A 15,425-nucleotide genomic window follows, 5' to 3' on the forward strand; every position below is an offset into this window, starting at 1 on the left:
ATAGTTTTACTCCTTTGCTGTAAAGGGTTCCACATGTACAATCCTCTTCTTTTCAAGAGTGTGGTGCTGGTCAGGAACTCCACTCACTAGAAGGGAGGATCCTGGAATTCTCAAACTTGGTTTTGCTAGAGAGGCAATACACATAGTTGCATGCAACCATGCATGTGACTATCGTATGGAAAATGTCCTCACCTATGTCATGTAAGGGACAGAGATAAAGAGTTTGAATGACAGAGTGGGACTTAGCAACCATCATGTCTCCCCTGTTCCCTTAATGCCTATGACTTAGATCTTTATTCCACCTTGTTAACTCATAGGAATGAGTGGTCATACCTTATATTTCACCTCCACAACCTTGAACTCTGAAATCCTCCTTTCTGACCATCATCTCCTGTTATTATGTGATCAAACTTTACACTGTCCTTCCCCCTTGAATTCACTGTCCCCTTGTCCTACCACTACTCATGCTTTGCTAAGCACCCCCATCCTCTGGATCATTCTCACCATCTTTTGTTTGAGTCAACTACAAATTTATGCTATCTAATATAAACTGGGCCTTCCCAATTGCACTGCAACCCTTGTAATATTCCTTAATAGACTAACAGGCTCTCTTCTTTACCATGGTTGTCACAGACTTTCCCTCCTTTCTCCAACCTCCCTATGCTACCCTACATTCATGCTCTTAGTAGATGACCTTTCTTCTTACTATCCTGAGAAAATGGAGGCCATCTTGTGTGAGTTCCCAAATATCCCATTTCATAAATCAAAACCCCTTTACACCTTTGCCTGTCTTCTCTTGCTTTACCCCAGCCTCTGAGAAAGAGGGGACTTTTTCTTTATCAAGGCCAACTCTTCTACGTATGCCTTTGAGAGAACACAAACTTCTTGAAGGCTTGGACTATCTTTTGCTTCTTTTTGTATCCTTGGTGCTTTAGCATAGTGCTAGCATGTAATGGTTACTTAATCAATGTTTACTGATTGATTGGTTGAATGACAGACGTCAAAGCAACTGCAACATCTGTAGTCCTAGAGACAGAAATATCAGCATAAATGAAAATAACAAAACTGCATATGCAACAAGAGACTGTGAACCCCAAATCTCATGAGCTCCATGAACTCCAATTTGAAACAGAGACAAATGAAATTGAGGTACATGTGTCCATGGTTTAATTTCTCTCAAGCTGGCTTGACATACATTGCATGGGAATTCAGTCCAAAACTGGGCCCCAATAAGGAGGCCACTTCAAAACTGGCTCGGTTTGGGATTTTGGGGTACAGCCTTATATGTCCTTCGAAGAGTAGGTGTTCCCAAGGGTGTCAATCAACTATGATTGGTCAACACACTAGGAGATGGCTTATATTAAAATGAGGTCCTCAGGGGCCAATATTGTCTACCATCAAAGGAAATGCCACCCCTAATCTTAGGAGTCTGTCTCCACCCAAACCTGAGTAGGATAAAATCAATTCAGGCCTGGATTGGAGTTTGACAGAGGTAAGAAGATTCAACACAATCTCATTATCAGAGATGTCCTACAGAACTTTGATCAGAAGGCTGGCTGGGGGGAAGCTCTAAGTCTCCAAGACACAGATTACCAAGAGAAATCACATTTAACAAGATAAACATATCTACAGTTATATGCATAGCATGAACACTGAAGAAAATAAACATTGAAAGGAAAACAATGAAGTAAAAGTATGTTTAAAATATGCAGTAATTAACATGTAAGTCAATGAGTATATGTGCAATTACATGTATTAATACTGTACTCTTGTCTCTTAGGTATAAATGTACCAGAAACATTTTAAATTTGATTTAACATTATTCTGAATCCAAACATTTTAACCTAGAGAAAGAGAAACCTTTGAATTGTAAGAGTAGTCCTTTCCCCATACCGTTTGACATCTCTCTATCCCAAGACTATTTGAGGCAATATTTATAGGAATCTTGTACAAGGAAAATGTTATAATATGTTAAAACAGAGCATTGGCCCTGAAGTCAGGAGTACCTGAGTTCAAATCCAGCCTCAGACACTTACTAGCTGTGTGACCCTAGGCAAGTCACTTAGCCCACATTGCCTAAAAATAAATAAAATAAAATAAAATAATATGTTAACATACAGTTTAGGATTAACATCGTACTTCAGCAAATAGAACAAGTCACTTCATAGCTATCCAGTTCCTTCCTTGACTGCCCTCTCCAAGGATATCTTCCCTTAGATCAATATCATCAATATTTCAATCTTTTCTGCATAAAAGAAGAAAATACTTCCCTTTTAATGAAAAAAGGGTACTTCTTTAGGTGTCTTCTCATATCCCAATAGGGGTAGCTAGGTGGTGCAGTGGATAGAGTGTCAGGACTGGAGTCAAGAAGACCTAAGTTCAAATGTGGCCTCAGACGCTTACTAGCTGTGTGACCCTGGCCAAGTCACTTAACTTTGTTTGCCTCAGTTTCCTCATCTGTAAAATGAGCTGGAGAAGGAAACGGCAAACCACTCCAGTATTTTTGCCAAGAAAACACCAAATGGGGTCATGAAGAGTCGAACATGACTGAAACAACTGAACAACAACAAACAACATAGCCCAATGACTTTGGGGATGGGGAAGGCAAGGATCTTACAAGACCAAAGGCACTTTTTGTTCAGGATTTTATTCCCACTCCTATTCATTAGGTCAGTAACTGTTTTTAAATTTTTTCATATCTTACTCACTTCACATAGTGCCTGGCACATGTTAAGTCCTTAATAAATATTTGTTGAGTTGATCTAACTTGACTCTCCAAAAAAGCCCTTTTGTTCTACTCACTTTCCTAAACAGAAAAGTCTGAAAGGGGTTTTTCAGCCAGAGAAAATATTATTTCTGAATATTTTCACTTGAATTAAAATGGGTTTTTTTAATATGCTACAGCAATGACAAGGCCAGACTTCTAACCACTTTAAGTTGTGCTGCCTTTCTGGTCCAGTGATAATAACACATAAAGAAATAGATAATTATTATTATATTAGAACTGCAGTTAACTGGATTACACAGTGCAGAAACAAACATCTATATGTTAAGGAATATTTTTAGTGAAATATAAATATTGTCAAATAGGTGAATTATGATTCACTTTCATGATGAGAATAGTTCTATATCTGCACAGATTAGGTTCTTTATTATGTTCCACTATGGGATTAGTCTAAATATCAAGTCTGTTTTTAAGCACTTGCTTCTGTCACAAGCTCTCATGTTATTGTCTTACTTTACTATTGCATCTGATTCTGGGGTCCAGGTGACATCCCTGCCTGTGAACCTGATTCTTACTCAGTAAAATGATACCATCTGTGCTGCCAGAGACTCTCTTTCTATATTTTAGAACAGTCATTGCTATGGTTACTATGAACTGCAGAGTTGCCCTTTGGTATTGTGTCCCTGAACAGGGAGTATTTCCCGTGTAAAATTAGTAGCAGATGAAATATGAAACAATATCCCAGCTATAGCAAACAAAGAATGGAAAACAGAACATCTATTTTTGAAGATGAAATGGGGTGTTCAGTAAACTTACAATATTTAGTAGCCTACAACACTAATGAGATATTTTTGCCTCCAGTTAATTACATCAAAATAAATAGAGGCAAATTGTTCTACTCACAATCAAAATGATAAAGAAATGGAAAATTATATTCTGTTATTCTTCCTCCCAAAATTCCAGTTTGTGAGCTGAATAATTATAGAGGAAGTAGGCAGAGCATTCACAGGAGGTACTGAAATGCTTTACTCATCTTGTGATTTTAGTTAAAAATAGTTTTTAGAAAACTGTCATGGGCATAATCCAAAGGAAAATTATTCTTTCTTAACCATTACTTGCTCTAAAATCCCCAATGGCTTTGTTCAGTATTAAGGATCCCTTATATTCTAATCCTAAAAATCGAAAGATAAGACTTTTCCAAATGATACATAACCTTTTTACTTTCACTTTGAGAGAACACAACGTTCTTTTGCAGCACTGGGCCAGAAAGACACGTCAGTAGAAAATATCAAAGTTCCTTCCTGTTAATCAGTTTCAAAAGGGTAATTTCTTTTTTGCTTAATGTAAAATTTAAGTAAACAAATGACTGAAGGTATAACAACGTTTGAAGAAAGAGCTTTCTGTTGACTTTTCTTTGTTTTAAACCAGTAAAGAAAAAAAAGCATTTATTTAGCCAAGCACTGTGCTAAGCACTTTACAAATATTATATCATTTGATTTTCACAGCAATGCTGGGAGGTGGGTCCTATTACTATCTCCATTTGTTGAGGAAATTGAGGGAGACAGAGGTTAAGTGACTTGCCCATAGTCTCATATCCCGTAAACTAATAAGAATCCTCTCTTCTATTGGTTACACTTAAAGTTACCCCTTCCCAATGTATAACATTTCATTTTTTGAAAAATGACTTTGTTTTGTGAGAAAAAAATCAAAATCAGAGTTCATCAGGCATGATCTCATATTGAATTGTCAAAGGCAAGACAAATGAAACAGATCAATGAGCAGAGTTTTTGAGGTTGTTTTGATTCTGGTTCAACCCCGTTAAGTTTGTCTATTCTGCTTTGCCCAATTAACAAGGATAATTCAAAGTTAAATGTATGATACCTGAGCAGATTATGGTATGTAAGTGTCATGGAATATTATTGTACTATAAGAAATGCCAAAAAGGAGAGATTTGGGGAAACCTGAGAAGACTTGCATAAACTGATTCAGAATGAAGTGAGCAGAATAAGGGAAAAAATTTAGACATTATAAAATACATCTTTGAAAGATTTAGGAACTCTGATGCATTGACCAATCACAGTTTCAGAAGACTAATGACGCGTATGCTTCCCACCACTGACAGAGAGGTGATAGACAATAGGTGCTTTCAGACATGACTGATACAACATAAATTTGTTTTTTTTTTTAATCAACTATCCTTTTTTGTTGGCAACAGAAGCCTTTAATAAGGGGAAGAGGGATTTTTATGGGTGTGTGAAGAAGATGCAAAACAAAAAGGAAAAGAAAGAAAAAAGTGTCAATGAAACTTGTTAGAATGACACAAAGAGCAGAAGGAAGAGTAAAAGGGTATGCAGACAAGAAGATCAGTACTGGTCCTGTCATGTTAAAGTTGAAGAATATTTTAAAAAAGAACCAGCTGTACATGGTAGATTCCTGGTTTCATATGTAATCCTCTTTTTCCCTCCTTTGTAGATGGAAATATTCATGTTTGTTAATGATTGACAAGTTCAAAATAAAACATTTTGGGGCAGCTAGGTGGTGCAATGAATAGAGCACTGGCCCTGAAGTCAGGAGGACCTGAGTTCAAATCCGGCCTCAGACCACACACTTGACACTTACTAGCTGTGTGACCCTGGGCAAGTCACTTAACCCCAATTGCCGAAAAAAAAAAAAATGAAAAAAATAAAACATTTTATTTTAAAAAGTTAACTGGATGTGTTTAGTGGGCTATATAGCTCATTGAAAAAAATAGATATATAAGATTCCACTGGGTTTATTATTTTCATTTTAAGAAAGCATATAATATAGTGGAAAAAAATGCAGCTTTAAGTATTTTCCTGGGAAAACATCTTTCATGTGTATGTGAGAATTATATAAGACTATGACAGCTATGATTACAGATATTACTTTGTTCAATGAGGCAGCATGGCATACCAAATACAATGTAAAGATTTAGAGTAAGGAAGACTTGAATCTGAAACCCACCTCAGGTAAGTACTAGCTTTGTGACCCTCTACTTAACCTCTCTGAAACTTGATTTATCTATCGATAAAATGAGGCATTTCATAGTGTTGTTGTGAGATAATGCATGTAAGAGTACTTTGCAAACTTTAAGGAACTGTACGTCCACCATTATTATTCAATGATTCCCTTAGATTATTAACATCAAACAAGGTTTAAGATGGGAAGTTATGTAAAGGGAGAACCATACCTGGAAATGAGACTCAAGCCAGTAGGTATGGACAAGAGATCCCAACCCTTTCCGGTATCCCTAGAACCCTAGGAGGGATGTAGCAGCCTGACTATGGCCTGGTTCTAAAGGTTGCTTCTCTCTTCTAGAGACACGCATGTTAAGCTAGCTGCAAAACCCAGCATGGCCTCACCTAGACTCTTAGACTTTCAGAATCTATACTCCCAGAGACTTGCTCTCCTGACTTTTTGAAAGCTGCCAGGCCAGAGCCTCCAGATTTATCTTCTTCATCTAAAACAAATGAACAAACACCAAAGCAAACAAAGAACCAAGGTCAGCGTCAGAGGAAGAAAGCTCAAGGTCTTTCCCTTTACAGCACCGTGTTTCCTGAGACTGTCAGAGAAGTCAGACCAAGACCCAGAGGTCCAGCCAAAACAGAGTAGCTGAAGCCGATGAAATCGTTTTGAAAGACACTCCTAGTTCCCATCGCTAACTTCAACCAATCAAAAAGGCTGCCATTCATCATATGGTTAGCAGACTAGAAACAGAAAATGTCTACATATGCTCCAGAGTCTTTCCAAAGGCGTTTCTATTACATGTCATCGTGACTAGCAGAAACAGGTTCCTCAGTGTCTCCCAGGTGGGGAATTGCATTGTTAGCATGATGATGCCCTCTATACAGGCTCAGAATAGCTGAGCTCTAGCCAACCTCTTCCATCCCACCATTACGTGCTCATTCAAAGTTGATCCCCAGTTCATAGAAGATGTACTGAGGTTGTATTGAAGGTTAAAAAAGAAAAGATTTTTTTAAACAATGGTGAGGTTTTCCATATGTTTCTATAGTTATAAATGATATATCCAATTTACCTAGGTCTTATCAAATCATTTAATAAAGTATATAATTCCTATAAAAAATTGAGAGATATGGACTAGATAATACCCATTGCTTTGGCTTCTGCCCTCTGGAGGGGGGCATGTCTAATCCCTTTTCTACCTGAGAGCATGTGAGATACCAAAAACAGCTACCGCGTCCCCCGTAAGTCTTTTCTTCCTTTCTCTACGTTAAACATCTGTACGTCTTTGTCAATCTTCATACTATTTATCTTTGCCATCCTGGTTGACCTACTCTGGATGCTCCCTACTCTTCAATCACTCTCTATTGGTTCCTTCCCTACTCCCTTCCAATGGGCTAAGTATCTCCAATCCTTAAAAAAAAAAAAATTACTTGTCCCTGCCATTTCCTCAAAGCTATTACCTTTTCTCTCTTTCTCTGGCAAATCGCCAAGAGAAGCTATCTATATTTACTGGTACCACTTCCTTTCCTTCCATCCTCAACCCTTTAATATATGGCTTTTGAAATTGTTCTTTCCAAAGTTACAAATGATCTAATTGCAAATCTGATGGTCATTTTTATAGTCCTCATACTTCTTGACCCATCTGCCATATTTGACACAATTGACAACTTTCTCCTGGATATTCTCTCTTCTCTCTCGGGTTTTGTAACACTGCTCTATGCTAATTCTCCTACCTATTTAACCTCTCCTCAGTCTCCTTTGTTACTTCATCATTCAGATCATGCTCCCTCATTGCGGATGTCCCCCAAGGCTTTGTCCTAGCATATCTCCTACTCTTCTCTCCACACTTTTTTGGTGATCTCATCAGCTCCCACGGGTTAAGTTGATTCTCTAGGTACATGACTCAAATCTCTTTATTAGTCCCAGTCTCTTTCTTCCCTGAGCTTCAATCCCACATCATCTAATTGCCTGTTGCACATTTCAAACTGGATGTCAGAGCTATCTCAAATTCAACATGTCCAAAATAGAAGTAATTATATTGCTACCTAAATGTCTCCCTTTGAAATTCCTGTATTTTTGTCAAAGCCATCACCACTCTTCTAGTCCTCCATGCTTTTTAAAAATAAATTTTTATTTATCTTTTTTTTTACATCATCAAAACCTCTCCCACTGTTCCTTCCTATTCCTCCTACCAGACAGCCATACCTTATAATAACTTTAAAAAAAATCAGTAAAACCAATCAATTCATGGAAAAAGTCTGAAAATATATGTAATGTCTCACTCACACCCATTGACCTCCATCTGCAAAGGAGTGGAAGGAAGGTGTATTCTCATATCTCTTCTTTAGGGCTATACTTGTTCTTTGTAATTTTGAAACATTAGTCTTTTATTTTTTGTGTGGTTATTGTTCATTCCATTATTATAGTCATTGTATATATTATTTTTTTGGCTCTGCTTTCTTCACTCTTTATCACTTTCGTCTTCCTACGCTTCTCTATTGTCACCATTTCTGTCATTTCTTATGACAGTAACGTTCCTTACATTCAAGGCACCCAACAATTTGTTTAGCCATTAACCAATCAGTGGATATCTACTTTGTTTCCAGTTCTTTGCTACCATTAAAAAGTGCTGCTATACAGATTTTGGTGTATGTAAAGACTTTGTCCTTATCAGTGATCTCCTGGGGACATAGACCTAGTAGTAGAATATCTGGATCAAAGAGTAAGGATATTTTAGTCACTTTCTTTGCATAATTCCAAATTGTTTTCCAAAATGGTAGTACACCAATAATGTACTAGTGTACCTATTTTTCCACAATCCCTCCAACATCGAGTACCTTCATCTTTTGTCACATTTGCCAGTTTGTTGGGTGTGAGATGAAATAGAGTTATTTGATTTTCATTTCTCTAATTATTAGTAATTAGGAACATTTTTCATACAGTTGTTTATAGTTTGCAGGTTTTTTTGAGAACATTTATGTCCTTTGACCTCTTATTTATTGGGGAATGGTTTTTAGTGATTAGTTATATACTTATCTCAAATATCAGGGGCAGCTAGGTGGTACAGTGCATAGAGCACCAGCCCTGAAGTCAGGAGGACCTGAGTTCAAATGTGGCCTCAGACCAAACACTTGACATTTACTAGCTGTGTGACCCTGGGCAAGTCACTTAACCCCAATTTCCTAAAAAACAAACAATCAAATACGTATCTGAGAATTTTGGTTCAAGGATCCCCCCCCCCCCACTTACTCACTTCCTTTCTTATCTTAGGTGCACTAATTTTGTTTGTGCAAAAGCTTTTCAGTCTCATGTAATGTATTTTATCTTCTGTAATTGCCTCTATCTCTTGTTTCCTTTAGAATACATCTCCTACCCATAGCTGTGAGAGGTATATGATCTGCTATTCTTCTAATTTTTTTTTTTTATGGTATGGTCTTTAATATTAAGGTCATCTAACCACTTTGAATTTATTGTAGGATATAAAGTTAGGTGTTAGGCTAAGCATAATTTCTTCCAGACTGCTTTCCAGTTTTCATAACAGTTTTTTTTTTTTAAATCCAATAGGGAGTTCTTTCATAAGTTATTTATGTTTTCTGGCTTATTGAACCCTTGGGTATTGAGTTTTATTTTTGCTGATTTTCCCTTGTCTATTCTATTCTGTTGATTTACTTTATTTTTTAACCAACACCAGATGATTTTGATGACTACTGCTTTATAATATAATCTGAGATCTTCAAGTGCTTTTCTCCCTTCATTGGGTACCTTTTTCCCCATTATTTCTCTTAATGTTCTAGATCTTCTGTTTCTCCAAGTGAATTTTATTTCTGTTCTGTAAAGTGTCCCTTTGAAAGTCTGATTGGTATAGCATTAGAACTATGTAGCTTTGGTAGTCCTGTCATTTATGTTATATTGGAACAACCCAGCACTGAAGGGAGGAAATAAGCATTTGTTAAGCACCTGGTATGTGTCAGGTACTATGCTAAGTGCTTTACAAATAATAACACTTTCGATCCTCACAATGGCCCTGGGATGTACGTATTATTATTCCTATTTTACAGCTGAGGAAACTGAAGCAAAAAGAGGTTGTGACTTGCCCAGGGTCACACAGCTAATAAATATTCTGAGGTCTACTTTGAACTCAGGTCTTGCTTACTCCAGACCCAGTGCTCCATGCACTATGATGCCACCTTGCTGTCTGACTTTTTCTCTCATAGTTCTTTATCTCTTTAAGGAACACTTTTTAACTGAATCTATGCAAGTATTTTATGTGCTTTGTTAGATTTACTCCCAAATATCTCATGGATTTTGTAGTTATTTTAAACTAAATTTTCCTTTCTATTATTGCATCTTAAATTTTGTTATTATATAGAAATACATTGATTTTTGTGGGTTAATTTTATAGCCCGTAACTTTGCTGAACTATAGACTGTCTCAATTAGTATCTTTACTGTTTCCCCAGGATTTTCTAAGTAAACCAACATGTCATCAGGAAGCAGGGATAGTTCTAGCTGTCTCCCATGTTTTTTATCTCTGACTTGGTACTCTCCCTTAGCCCACATATATAATCAGTTGCTATATCTTGCCATTTTTGCCTCTATGATGTCCAGTAGACACCTTAAACTCAACATGTCCAAAATCAAACTCATTCTCTTTCCCCCTACACTCTCCTCTCCTCCTACCTTTGCAATTAATATTGAGGGCAACACTATCCTCCCAGTCCTTCAGGCTTACAACACAGGAGTCATCCTGGATGCCTTACTATCTCTCATCCTTCATATCCAATCTATTGCCATGGCCTGTTGATTTCACCTTTGCAACATTTCCTGAATATGCCCCCTTCTCTGATATTGCCAACACTCTAGTGCAGGCCCTCATCATCTCATGCCTGGATTATTACAATAGACCTGTTGGTGGGTCTGCCTGCTTCAGGTCTCGCCTTACTTTAATCCACTCTCCATTCTGACACCAAAGTGTTTTTCTTATTTATTTATTTATTTATTTTTTTGCTTAGGCAATCGAGGTTGCCCAGGGCCACACAGGTAGTTGTCAAGTATCTGAGACCGGATTTGAACTCAGGTCCTACTGACTCCATGACCAGTGCTCTATCCACTGAGCCACCTAGCTACCCCCAAAGTGTTTTTCTTAAAGCACAGATCTGACCATGTCACCCCCCCCCCCCCCCCCAATAAACTCCAATAGCTCCCTATCACCTCTAGGCTCAAATACAAAATGCTCTATTTGGTATTCAAAGCCCTTCATAACTTTGCCCCCTCTTACCTTGCCAGTCGTCTTATACCTCACTCCCTGCTACCTACTCTTTGATCCAGTGACATAGTGCCTGGCACAGAATGGGAACTTAATAAATGTTTATTGACTGACTAGCTATTTTTAAAAACTGGGAACAAAGGTACTCAAACTCCATGTATAAGATTGGGAGAGATAAAACAGAGAAACAAAACTACAAACTGCTATAACTAATGAACACTGGTACAAAAATATTAAAGTACTAGAAGAGACTATATACCAATATGTCCCCAAAGTATGAATTATGACCAAGTTGGATTTATACCAGGAGTACAAAAATGATTCAATATTAGGAAAACAACAATATAAATCATATTTGAAACAAACCCCGCCTCCCTCCAAAATCATGATTGTTAATAGGTACAGAAAAAGCCTTCAGCAAAAGACGGCACTAATTTATGTTAAAAACACTAAAAACCTATAGGAATGGAAAGACATCTCCTTAATACGATCAAAGCTGTTTGTCTTAGAACAAACACTAATATTATGTAGAGTGAAGCAAAGAGACCCTGTGCCACCATTGTTATTTGATAGAGTAGTAGGAACTCAATAAGACAAGAAAAATAAATTAGGGACTATGCATTCCAAAAGTAAGGCAAATTATTTCTAGTTGCAGATGGATCATAGATTTAGAGCTAGAAGGGATATTAGAGGTCAACTAATCCAAACCCCTTATTTTAGAGATGAGGAAAATGAGATGCCAAGAGGTTTTAGTTGACTTGCCAAAGGTTAGGATTTGAGGCTCCCTGACTACAGAACATCACTTTAGAAGATTACCTGTAGGGATGCAGAAGATTAGGAAATCAATGATTAACACAGAAGAAAGTAATCTACAATCTCCATTATAGTGTAGCAGTCATCTACCATTCATCTCCTGGGCCCAGAAATAAGGTCATCTTCTCATGTCACAAGTTTTTTTTCCCTAGTTCCTTGCATCCCCTGAAGATCCTACATGACTAATGCAGAAGATGTCAGGAGAGTACAGATGACACACAACCGAGGTTAAACCTAAGAGACTGGAAAAATGGTGGCACTTTCAACAGAAATAAGGAAGTTTGGAAGAAGGGTGGGTTTGGGGAGAAAAGATAGTAAAGCTTCATTTAAAACATACTGGATTTGATAAGTCTTTCAGATATCCTTTTGAAGTGTCCAGTAGGCAAAAATATACCCACAAAACTGATCTAAGAGAGCACAGCCCTCTTTTGGAGTTTTTGGTATCCTGATACTTTACTAAAGCTCTTGATTATTTCAATTCCCTTCTTTGCTGTCCCCTAGGATTTTTCTAAGTAAACCATCATGTCATTAACAAATAGAGATTACTGTATTTTTCTCTTTGTCTATTTTTATGCTTTTAATTCTTTCTTTCTCTTAGTGCTATTGCTAGTATTTCTAGAACTATTTATAAACTAACATTAGAGAAAGGGAGCACTCTTGGTTTACTCCTGTATTTATTGGGAAAGTTTCTAGAGCTCTCCATTGTATAAAAAGGCCCTATGTCTATGCTTTGTAGGGATTTTATCATAAATGAGTGCTGTATTTTGCCAAAGGCTTTTTCCTCTATCTTGATATAATTATGTAATTTTGGATGTTTTTTAATATGATTAAATGAATTGTTTTCCTAATTTTGAACCATCCTTGCATTTCATCCAACTTAATCATAACGAATGACTTTTTGGATAAATTGCTACTGTCTTTTTGCCAGAATTTTATTTAAAATGTTAAAATCAATATTGATATTGGTTAATATCTGTAGTGGGAGAGTACTAGATTTGAAGAGGGGAAAATCTGAGTTTATTTCCTATGAAACAATGATAAATCATAACTTTTCTGTGATGTATGCCTGTATATTAATTGCATAAAGGGAGAACGGTAATGGAGGAAACCAGGAAATGGCTTGTGGTAAGAGATTTAAAAAAATGTCTTTGACTGTCTGTTTTTTATCCTCAGTCTCTCACTGAGAGGCTGAGATACATGAGATGGAATGTTATGATTTTGGTTTGATCAATTACTCCTAAATCACAAAAAATGATAAATTTTACATTTTGTCCTTAGGCTGTGAAGTCATGTGTAAATAAGATTCATGTGGTTTAGAGTGCCAGGCTTTCAGTGAAGGTTTGGGCCTTTTTAGAGGCAAAATAGAGAAGTAAACCAAAACTTAAAAGTCTTCCCCCAGGTAGGCTGGTGGGAGGAGAAAAATGTGGTTTGAGAAGAATGAACATGTGTTGCAGTAAACCTCAAAAATTCCAAAGGAGGTAATGGTAGTGGTGGTATTTCCTTATTCAAACTCTGCCCCACAGCACTATCTGCTGGTTACATATGTAAAGTATTATGGAAACTTTAAAGCGCTAGAAAAATATTAGCTATTACTATTATTCTTTCTTTGTTTTATCTTTCCCTGGTTTAGATATTGGTCTTATATATCTATAATAAATTTGGCAGGGTGTTTTCTTTCTCAATGTTTGAGAATAATATGTGTAGTGTATTTTTTTTTTTTGACGGAGGACTCCTGTAAATCTATCTGGGACAGATGTTTTTTTTTTTGGCAGTTCCTTTATGACTAGTTCCATTTCCTTTTTCAAAACTGTATTATTTAAAATCTCTAACTGGCATTCCAGGGCAGCTAGGTGGCGTAGTGGATAGAATGCCAGGCCTGGAGTCAGGTAGACTCATCTTCCTATGTTAAAATCCAGCCTCAGATACTTACAAGCTGTGTGACGCTGGGCAAGTCACTCAATCCAGTTTGCTTCAGGTTCCTCACCTGTAAAATGAACTGGAGAAGGAAAGGGCAAACCACTCCAGTAGCTTTGCCAAGAAAACTCTGAAACTCCAAAATCATAGAGTCAGACACAACTAAAATGACTGGACACAAAATTGAGCATTCTGTTATTTTGTCTATTCTGTATTTTTATAAATAGAAGTTTTAATGACTGCTCAGTTTTGTGGGTATATTTTTGCCTACTGGATACTTCAAAAGGATATCTGAAAGACTTATCAAATCCAATATGTTTTAAATGAAACTTTACTATCTTTTCTCCCCAAACCCACCCTCCTTCCAAACTTCCTTATTTCTGTTGAAAGTGCCACCATTTTTCCAGTCTCTTGGGTTTTTAACCTCGGTGTTAGCTTCAATTCCTCACTCTCCACACATATAATTGGTTGCCAAGTCTTGCCATTTCTGCTTCTATATCTCTCAAATCTGACATCTCTACTCACACAAATACCCCCTTGCTCAGGCCCTTACTGCATCCCATCCCGATTACTGCAGCATCCTCTTGGTTATGACTTCTACCCTAAGTCTCTGCCTATTTCTGTCCATCTCACACATTGCTGCCAATGTGATTTTCCTTAAGTGAAGATCTGAGCAGGTCACTCCCCTATTTAAACAAATCTCATTCCTCCTTATTGCCTCTGGTATAAAATACAAACTCTTCTGTTTAGTTTTCAAAGCCTTCACAACCTGACTTGGACCCATCTTTCCAGCTTTACTGTACATGATTTCCCCTCCCACACCTTGTAGTCCAGCCAAATTGTTTAGTCTCCTTAGCTGGAATGAAATAGCTTCATCTGATTTGGCTTTAAATGATTAAATAGCCTGAACAAAGAACATGAGGTATGAAAGTGAAATTTGTATTTGGGGACAGAGTGAGGGCCTCACATTACTGGATAAAGAGTACCTTGAGGGAAATAATATAAAATCAGAAAGGTAAGGTGTCCTGAATTGTATCTTACAGTGTCTTCAATACCAGTTAAAGGAGGGTTCCAAGAAGGAGCCACTGTAGCTTTTGATAGAAGTGAAACAAGATCTAGGCTAATCTAATCAAGAGGGCTTTAACCTGAAAACGAAGGGGAAGGTGAGGTGGGGGGAGGGAACTGCCTATGTATATTGACCAAGAGTAAAGCACAGAGTGAATCTTCATTAGAAACACCAGAAATTAACAGGAAAAAACGTCCAAGAAAGCAATCAGCAACAAAAAAAAAACATGACCCCAGGTGTTTATTAACAATTAAGCTCAGAGAGCCAAGATGGCAGAGTAAAAAATCACTCTCACCTTCCCTTATTAACCTCTGAAAGCCCAGAAAATATTGCCCCAGGAAAAACCCAGGAATAGCAGACCCAGCAGAAAGACAGGCTGCAGCAGTCCTGTAGCCCAGGAAGTTTGTGGGATTAACCAGGAAAGGCCCCTCTTGCCCTGGAGGGAGGGGAAGCAGTACAGAACAGTTGATGTCCCAGCACCTTAGCAGAAAGCCCCACCTCAGCATACCAGGGGGAGATCCTGAACCCCAGGTAGTGGAGCAGGCAAGCACCAACACTAGGACCCTCGAGTGCTTCAGTATGGACAGGGGAACCAGTGGAAACCGGCTCAGAAAACCATGACATGCCATGGTGTTCTCAGGTAGCCAAGTCTCCCAG

This window comes from Vombatus ursinus, unplaced genomic scaffold, assembly GCF_900497805.2.
Source record: "Vombatus ursinus unplaced genomic scaffold, bare-nosed wombat genome assembly UNPS02014802.1, whole genome shotgun sequence".
NCBI lineage: Eukaryota > Metazoa > Chordata > Mammalia > Diprotodontia > Vombatidae > Vombatus > Vombatus ursinus.